Here is an 11,528-nt window from a genome sequence, read left to right on the forward strand (position 1 = left end):
ACACACACCCATACAATGCGCATCACCCCGTGATGTTTTTCTCACTCCTACTAGTGAATCTAATGTAACACACACCCATACAATGCGCACCACCGCGTGATGTTTTTCTCACCCCTACTAGTAAATGTAATGTAACACACACCCATACAATGCACACCACCCCGTGATGTTTTTCTCACTCCTACTAGTGAATGTAATGTAACACACACCCATACAATGCGCACCACCCCGTGATGTTTTTCTCACTCCTACTAGTGAATGTAATGTAACACACACCCATACAATGCGCACCAGCCCGCGATGTTTTTCAGAAACCTATCCTACATTGCCACTGCATGTTCCCTGACCTCCCCATGCTGACCAACTCGCGGTGCTTTTCTCCATCATACATTGCCACTCACTGCCTATCCTAATTCAGACCCTCCGATTCACACCACCCCGTGATGTTTTTCTCACTCCTAGTAGTGAATGAAATGTAACACACACCCATACCATGCGCACCACCCCGTGATGTTTTCTCACTCCTACTAGTGAATGTAATGTAACACACACCCATACAATGCGCACCACCCCGTGATGTTTTTCTCAGTCCTACTAGTGAATGTAATGTAACACACACCCATACAATGCGCACCACCCCGTGATGTTTTTCTCACTCCTACTAGTGAATCTAATGTAACACCCACCCATACAATGCGCACCAACCCGTGATGTTTTTCTCACTCCTACTAGTGAATGTAATGTAACACACACCCATACAATGCGCACCACCCCGTGATGTTTTTCTCACTCCTACTAGTGAATGTAATGTAACACACACCCATACAATGCGCACCACCCCGTGATGTTTTTCTCACTCCTACTAGTGAATGTAATGTAACAAACACCCATACATTGCGCACCACCCCGTGATGTTTTTCTCACTGCTACTAGGGAATGTAATGTAACGCACACCCATAGAATGCGCACCACCCCGTGATGTTTTTCTCACTCCTAGTAGTGAATGTAAGGTAACACACACCCATACAATGCGCACCGCCCCGTGATGTTTTTCTCACTCCTACTAGTGAATGTAATGTAACATACACCCATGCAATGCGCACCGCCCCGTGATGCTTTTCTCACTCCTACTAGTGAATGTAATGTAACACACAGCCATACAATGCGCACCACCCCGTGATGTTTTTCTCACTCCTACTAGTGAATGTAATGTAACACACACCCATACAATGCGCACCACCCCGTGATGTTTTTCTCACTCCTACTAGTGAATCTAATGTAACACACAGCCATACAATGCGCACCACCCCGTGATGTTTTTCTCACTCCTACTAGTGAATGTAATGTAACACACACCCATACAATGCGCACCACCCCGTGATGTTTTTCTCACTCCTACTAGTGAATGTAATGTAACACACACCCGTACGATGCGCACCACCCCGTGATGTTTTTCTCACTCCTAGTAGTGAATGTAATGTAACACACACCCATACAATGCGCACCACCCCGTGATGTTTTTCTCACTCCTACTAGTGAATGTAATGTAACACACACCCATACAATGCGCACCACCCGGTGATGTTTTTCAGAAACCTATCCTACATTGCCACTTCATGTTCCCTGACCTCCCCATGCTGACCACCCCGCGGTGCTTTTCTCCATCCTACAATGCCACTCACTGCCTATCTTAATTCAGACCCTCCGATTCACACCACCCCGTGATGTTTTTCTCACTCCTAGTAGTGAATGTAATGTAACACACACCCATACAATGCCCACCACCCCGTGATGTTTTTCTCACTGCTACTAGTGAATGTAATGTCACACACACCCATACAATGCGCACCACACCGTGATGTGTTTCTCACTCCTACTAGTGAATGTAATATAACACACACCCATACAATGCGCACCACCCCGTGATGTTTTTCTCACTCCTACTAGTGAATGTAATGTAACACACACCCATACAATGCGCACCACCCGGTGATGTTTTTCAGAAACATATCCTACATTGCCATGCATGTTCCCTGACCTCCCCATGCTGACCACCTCGCGGTGCTTTTCTCCATCCTACAATGCCACTCACTGCCTATCTTAATTCAGACTCTCCGATTCACACCACGCCGTGATGTTTTTCTCACTCCTACTAGTGACTTTAATGTAACACACACCCATACAATGCGCACCACCCCGCGATGTTTTTCTCACTCCTAGTAATGAATGTAATGTAACACACACCCATACAATGCGCACACCCCCGTGATGTGTTTCTCACTCCTACTAGTGAATGTAATGTAACACACACCCATACAATGTGCACCACCCCGTGATATTTTTCTCACTCCTACTAGTGAATGTAATGTAACACACACCCATACAATGCGCACCACCCCGTGATGTTTTTCTCACTCCTACTAGTGAAAGTAATGTAACACACACCCATACAATGCGCACCACCCCGTGATGTTTTTCTATCTCCTACTAGTGAATCTAATGTAACACACACCCATACAATGCGCACCAGCCCGTGATGTTTTTCTCACTCCTACTAGTGAATGTAATGTAACACACACCCATACAATGCGCACCACCGCGTGATGTTTTTCTCACTCCTACTAGTGAATGTAATGTAACACACACCCATACAATGCGCAACACCCCGTGATGTTTTTCTCACTCCCACTAGTGAATGTAATGTAACACACACCCATACAATGCGCACCACCCCGCGATGTTTTTCAGAAACCTATGTTACATTGCCACTGCATGTTCCCTGACTTCCCCATGCTGACCACCCCGCTGTGCTTTTCTCCATCCTACATTGCCATTCACTGCCTATACTAATTCAGACCCTATGATTCACACCACCCCGTGATATTTTTCTCACTCCTAGTAGCGAATGTAATGTAACATACACCCATACAATGCCCACCACCACGTGATGTTTTTCTCACTCCTACTAGTGAATGTAATGTAACACACACCCATACAATGGGCACCACCCCGTGATGTTTTTCTCACTCCTACCAGTGAATGTAGTGTCACACACACCCATACAATGCGCACCTCCCCGTGATGTATTTATCACTCCTATTAGTGAATGTAATGTAACACACACCCATACAATGCGCACCACCCCGTGATGTTTTTCTCACTCCTACTAGTGAATGTAATGTAACACAAACCCATACAATGGGCACCACTCCGTGATGTTTTTGTCACTCCTACCAGTGAATGTAATGTAACACACACCCATACAATGCGCAAGACCCCGTGATGTTTTTCTCACTCCTACTAGTGAATGTAATGTAACACACACCCATACAATGCGCACCACCCCGTGATGTTTTTCTCACTCCTACTAGTGAATGTAATGTAACACACACCCATACAATGCGCACTACCCCGTGATGTTTTTCTCACTCCTACTAGTGAATGTAATGTAATACACCCATACAATGCGCACCACCCCGTGATGTTTTTCTCCCTCCTACTAGTGAATGTAATGTAACACACACCCATACAATGCGCACCACCCCGTGATGTTTTTCTCACTCCTACTAGTGAATGTAATGTAACACACACCCATACAATGCGCACCACCCCGTGATGTTTTTTTCACACTCCTACTAGTGAATGTAATGTAACACACACCCATACAATGCGCACCACCCCGTGATGTCTTTCTCACTCCTACTAGTGAATGTAATGTAACACACACACACACAATGCGCACCACCCCGTGATGTTTTTCTCACTCACACTAGTGAATCTAATGTAACACACACCCATACAATGCGCACCACCCCGTGATATTTTTCTCACTCCTACTAGTGAATGTAATGTAACACACACCTATACAATGCGCACCACCCCGTGATGTTTTTCTCACTCCTACTAGTGAATGTAACGTAACACACACCAATACAATGCGCACCACCCCATGATGTTTTTCTCACTCCTACTAGTGAATGTAATGTAACACACACCCATACAATGCGCACCACCCCATGATGTTTTTCTCACTCCTACTAGTGAATGTAATGTAACACACACCCATACAATGCGCACCACCCCGTGATGTTTTTCTCCCTCCTACTAGTGAATGTAATGTAACACACACCCATACAATGCGCACCACCCCGTGATATTTTTCAAAAACCTATCCTACATTGCCACTGCATGTTCCCTGACCTCCCCATGCTGACCATCCCACAGAGCTTTTCTCCATCCTACATTGCCACTCACTGCCTATCCTAATTCAGACCCTCCGATTCACACCACCCCGTGAAGTTTTTCTCACTCCTAGTTGTGAATGTAATGTAACACACACCCTTACAATGCGCACGACCCCGTGATGTTTTTCTCACTCCTACTAGTGAATGTAATGTAACACACAGCCATACAATGCGCACCACCCCGTGATGTTTTTCTCACTGCTACTAGTGAATGTAATGTAACACACACCCATACAATGCGCACCACCCCGTGATGTTTTTCTCACTGCTACTAGTGAATGTAATGTAACACACACCCATACAATGCACACCACCCCGTGATGTTTTTCTCACTCCTACAAGTGAATGTAATGTAACACACACCCATACAATGCGCACCACCCCGTGATGTTTTTCTCACTCCTACTAGTGAATGTAATGTAACACACACCCATACAATGCGCACCACCCCGTGATGTTTTTCTCACTCCTACTAGTGAAAGTAATGTAACACACACCCATACAATGCGCACCACCCCGTGATGTTTTTCTCACTCCTACTAGTGAATGTAATGTAACACACACCCATACAATGAGCACCGCCCCGTGATATTTTTCTCACTCCTACTAGTGAATGTAATGTTACACACACCCATACAATGCGCAACACCCCGTGATGTTTTTCTCACTCCTACTAGTGAATCTAATGTAACACACACCCATACAATGCGCATCACCCCGTGATGTTTTTCTCACTCCTACTAGTGAATCTAATGTAACACACACCCATACAATGCGCACCACCGCGTGATGTTTTTCTCACCCCTACTAGTAAATGTAATGTAACACACACCCATACAATGCACACCACCCCGTGATGTTTTTCTCACTCCTACTAGTGAATGTAATGTAACACACACCCATACAATGCGCACCACCCCGTGATGTTTTTCTCACTCCTACTAGTGAATGTAATGTAACACACACCCATACAATGCGCACCACCCCGCGATGTTTTTCAGAAACCTATCCTACATTGCCACTGCATGTTCCCTGACCTCCCCATGCTGACCAACTCGCGGTGCTTTTCTCCATCATACATTGCCACTCACTGCCTATCCTAATTCAGACCCTCCGATTCACACCACCCCGTGATGTTTTTCTCACTCCTAGTAGTGAATGAAATGTAACACACACCCATACCATGCGCACCACCCCGTGATGTTTTCTCACTCCTACTAGTGAATGTAATGTAACACACACCCATACAATGCGCACCACCCCGTGATGTTTTTCTCAGTCCTACTAGTGAATGTAATGTAACACACACCCATACAATGCGCACCACCCCGTGATGTTTTTCTCACTCCTACTAGTGAATCTAATGTAACACCCACCCATACAATGCGCACCAACCCGTGATGTTTTTCTCACTCCTACTAGTGAATGTAATGTAACACACACCCATACAATGCGCACCACCCCGTGATGTTTTTCTCACTCCTACTAGTGAATGTAATGTAACACACACCCATACAATGCGCACCACCCCGTGATGTTTTTCTCACTCCTACTAGTGAATGTAATGTAACAAACACCCATACATTGCGCACCACCCCGTGATGTTTTTCTCACTGCTACTAGGGAATGTAATGTAACGCACACCCATAGAATGCGCACCACCCCGTGATGTTTTTCTCACTCCTAGTAGTGAATGTAAGGTAACACACACCCATACAATGCGCACCGCCCCGTGATGTTTTTCTCACTCCTACTAGTGAATGTAATGTAACATACACCCATGCAATGCGCACCGCCCCGTGATGCTTTTCTCACTCCTACTAGTGAATGTAATGTAACACACAGCCATACAATGCGCACCACCCCGTGATGTTTTTCTCACTCCTACTAGTGAATGTAATGTAACACACACCCATACAATGCGCACCACCCCGTGATGTTTTTCTCACTCCTACTAGTGAATCTAATGTAACACACAGCCATACAATGCGCACCACCCCGTGATGTTTTTCTCACTCCTACTAGTGAATGTAATGTAACACACACCCATACAATGCGCACCACCCCGTGATGTTTTTCTCACTCCTACTAGTGAATGTAATGTAACACACACCCGTACGATGCGCACCACCCCGTGATGTTTTTCTCACTCCTAGTAGTGAATGTAATGTAACACACACCCATACAATGCGCACCACCCCGTGATGTTTTTCTCACTCCTACTAGTGAATGTAATGTAACACACACCCATACAATGCGCACCACCCGGTGATGTTTTTCAGAAACCTATCCTACATTGCCACTTCATGTTCCCTGACCTCCCCATGCTGACCACCCCGCGGTGCTTTTCTCCATCCTACAATGCCACTCACTGCCTATCTTAATTCAGACCCTCCGATTCACACCACCCCGTGATGTTTTTCTCACTCCTAGTAGTGAATGTAATTTAACACACACCCATACAATGCCCACCACCCCGTGATGTTTTTCTCACTGCTACTAGTGAATGTAATGTCACACACACCCATACAATGCGCACCACACCGTGATGTGTTTCTCACTCCTACTAGTGAATGTAATATAACACACACCCATACAATGCGCACCACCCCGTGATGTTTTTCTCACTCCTACTAGTGAATGTAATGTAACACACACCCATACAATGCGCACCACCCGGTGATGTTTTTCAGAAACATATCCTACATTGCCATGCATGTTCCCTGACCTCCCCATGCTGACCACCTCGCGGTGCTTTTCTCCATCCTACAATGCCACTCACTGCCTATCTTAATTCAGACTCTCCGATTCACACCACGCCGTGATGTTTTTCTCACTCCTACTAGTGACTTTAATGTAACACACACCCATACAATGCGCACCACCCCGCGATGTTTTTCTCACTCCTAGTAGTGAATGTAATGTAACACACACCCATACAATGCGCACCACCCCGTGATGTGTTTCTCACTCCTACTAGTGAATGTAATGTAACACACACCCATACAATGTGCACCACCCCGTGATATTTTTCTCACTCCTACTAGTGAATGTAATGTAACACACACCCATACAATGCGCACCACCCCGTGATGTTTTTCTCACTCCTACTAGTGAAAGTAATGTAACACACACCCATACAATGCGCACCACCCCGTGATGTTTTTCTATCTCCTACTAGTGAATCTAATGTAACACACACCCATACAATGCGCACCAGCCCGTGATGTTTTTCTCACTCCTACTAGTGAATGTAATGTAACACACACCCATACAATGCGCACCACCGCGTGATGTTTTTCTCACTCCTACTAGTGAATGTAATGTAACACACACCCATACAATGCGCAACACCCCGTGATGTTTTTCTCACTCCCACTAGTGAATGTAATGTAACACACACCCATACAATGCGCACCACCCCGCGATGTTTTTCAGAAACCTATGTTACATTGCCACTGCATGTTCCCTGACTTCCCCATGCTGACCACCCCGCTGTGCTTTTCTCCATCCTACATTGCCATTCACTGCCTATACTAATTCAGACCCTATGATTCACACCACCCCGTGATATTTTTCTCACTCCTAGTAGCGAATGTAATGTAACATACACCCATACAATGCCCACCACCACGTGATGTTTTTCTCACTCCTACTAGTGAATGTAATGTAACACACACCCATACAATGGGCACCACCCCGTGATGTTTTTCTCACTCCTACCAGTGAATGTAGTGTCACACACACCCATACAATGCGCACCTCCCCGTGATGTATTTATCACTCCTATTAGTGAATGTAATGTAACACACACCCATACAATGCGCACCACCCCGTGATGTTTTTCTCACTCCTACTAGTGAATGTAATGTAACACAAACCCATACAATGGGCACCACTCCGTGATGTTTTTGTCACTCCTACCAGTGAATGTAATGTAACACACACCCATACAATGCGCACCACCCCGTGATGTTTTTCTCACTCCTACTAGTGAATGTAATGTAACACACACCCATACAATGCGCACCACCCCGTGATGTTTTTCTCACTCCTACTAGTGAATGTAATGTAACACACACCCATACAATGCGCACTACCCCGTGATGTTTTTCTCACTCCTACTAGTGAATGTAATGTAATACACCCATACAATGCGCACCACCCCGTGATGTTTTTCTCCCTCCTACTAGTGAATGTAATGTAACACACACCCATACAATGCGCACCACCCCGTGATGTTTTTCTCACTCCTACTAGTGAATGTAATGTAACACACACCCATACAATGCGCACCACCCCGTGATGTTTTTCTCAATCCTACTAGTGAATCTAATGTAACACACACCCATACAATGCGCACCAACCCGTGATGTTTTTCTCACTCCTACTAGTGAATGTAATGTAACACACACCCATACAATGCGCACCACCCCGTGATGTTTTTCTCACTCCTACTAGTGAATGTAATGTAACACACACCCATACAATGCGCACCACCCCGTGATATTTTTCTCACTCCTACTAGTGAATCTAAGGTAACACACACCCATACAATGCGCAACACCCCGCGATGTTTTTCAGAAACATATCATACATTGCCACTGCATGTTCCCTGACTTCCCCATGCTGACCACCCCACTGTGCTTTTCTCCATCCTACATTGCCACTCACTTCCTATCCTAATTTAGACCCTCCGATTCACACCACCCCGTGATATTTTTCTCACTCCTAGTAGTGAATGTAATGTAACATACACCCATACAATGCGCACCACCCAGTGATGTTTTTCTCACTCCTACTAGTGAATGTAATGTAACACACACCCATACAATGCGCACCACCCCGTGATGTTTTTCTCACTCCTAGTAGTGAATGTAATGTAACACACACCCATACAATGCGCACCACCCCGTGATGTTTTTCTCACTCCTACCAATGAATCTAATGTAACACACACCCATACAATGCGCACCACCCCGTGATGTTTTTCTCACTCCTACTAGTGAATGTAATGTAACACACACCCATACAATGCGCACCACCCGGTGATGTTTTTCAGAAACCTATCTTACATTTCCACTTCATGTTCCCTGACCTCCCCATGCTGACCACCCCGCGGTGCTTTTCTCCATCCTACATTGCCACTCACTGCCTATCTTAATTCAGACCCTCTGATTCACACCACCCCGTGATGTTTTTCTCACTCCTAGTAGTGAATGTAATGTAACACACACCCGTACAATGCCCACCACCCCGTGATGTTTTTCTCACTGCTACTAGTGAATGTAATGTCACACACACCCATACAATGCGCACCACCCCGCGATGTTTTTCAGAAACATATCCTACATTGCCATGCATGTTCCCTGACCTCCCCATGCTGACCACCTCGCGGTGCTTTTCTCCATCCTACATTGCCACTCACTGCCTATCCTAATTCAGACCCTCCGATTCACACCACCCCGTGATGTTTTTCTCACTCCTACTAGTGACTTTAATGTAACACACACCCATACAATGCGCACCACCCCGCGATGTTTTTCTCACTCCTACTAGTGAATGTAATGTAACACACACCCATACAATGCGCAACACCCCGTGATGTTTTTCTCACTCCTACTAGTGAATGTAATGTAACACACACCCATACAATGCGCACCACCCCGTGATGTATTTATCACTCGTATTAGTGAATGTAATGTAACACACACCCATACAATGCGCACCACCCCGTGATGTTTTTCTCACTTCTACTAGTGAATGTAATGTAACACAAACCCATACAATGGGCACCACTCCGTGATGTTTTTCTCACTCCTACCAGTGAATGTAATGTAACACACACCCATACAATGCGCACCACCCCGTGATGTTTTTCTCACTCCTACTAGTGAATGTAATGTAACACACACCCATACAATGCGCACCACCCCGTGATGTTTTTCTCCCTCCTACTAGTGAATGTAATGTAACACACACCCATACAATGCGCACTACGCCGTGATGTTTTTCAGAAACCTATCCTACATTGCCACTGCATGTTCCCTGACCTCCCCATGCTGACCACCCCGCTGTGCTTTTCTCCATCCTACATTGCCACTCACTGCCTATCCTAATTCAGACCCTCCGATTCACACCATACCGTGATGTTTTTCTCACTCCTACTAGTGAATGTAATGTAACACACACCCATACAATGCGCACCACCCCGTGATGTTTTTCTCACTCCTACTAGTGAATCTAATGTAACACACACCCATACAATGCGCACCACCCCGTGATGTTTTTCTCACTGCTACTAGTGAATGTAATGTAACACACACCCATACAATGCGCACAACCCCGTGATGTTTTTCTCACTCCTACTAGTGAATGTAATGTAACACACACCCATACAATGCGCACCACCCCGTGATGTTTTTCTCACTCCTACTAGTGAATGTAATGTAACACACACCCATACAATGCGCACCACCCCGTGATGTTTTTCTCACTCCTACTAGTGAATGTAATGTAACACACACCCATACAATGCGCACCACCCCTTGATGTTTTTCTCACTCCTACTAATGAATGTAATGTAACACACACCCATACAATGAGCACCGCCCTGTTATGTTTTTCTCACTCCTACTAGTGAATGTAATGTAACACACACCCATACAATGCGCAACGCCCCGTGATGTTTTTCTCACTCCTACTAGTGAATCTAATGTAACACACACCCCTACAATGCGCACCACCCCGTGATGTTTTTCTCACTCCTACTAGTGAATCTAATGTAACACACACCCATACAATGCGCACCACCCCGTGATGTTTTTCTCACCCCTACTAGTAAATGTAATGTAACACACACCCATACAATGCACACCACCCCGTGATGTTTTTCTCACTCCTACTAGTGAATGTAATGTAACACACACCCATACAATGCGCACCACCCCGTGATGTTTTTCTCACTCCTACTAGTGAATGTAATGTAACACACTCCCATACAATGCGCACCACCCCGCGATGTTTTTCAGAAACCTATCCTACATTGCCACTGCATGTTTCCTGACCTCCCCATGCTGACCAACACGCGGTGCTTTTCTCCATCATACATTGCCACTCACTGCCTATCCTAATTCAGACCCTCCGATTCACACCACCCCGTTATGTTTTTCTCACTCCTAGTAGTGAATGTAATGTAACACACACCCATACCATGCGCACCACCCCGTGATGTTTTTCTCACTCCTACCAGTGAATGTAATGTAACACACACCCATACAATGC

This window comes from Cavia porcellus, unplaced genomic scaffold, assembly GCF_034190915.1.
Source record: "Cavia porcellus strain 051 isolate PalLab524CR breed Dunkin Hartley unplaced genomic scaffold, mCavPor4.1 scaffold_96, whole genome shotgun sequence".
NCBI classification, from domain to species: Eukaryota; Metazoa; Chordata; class Mammalia; order Rodentia; family Caviidae; genus Cavia; species Cavia porcellus.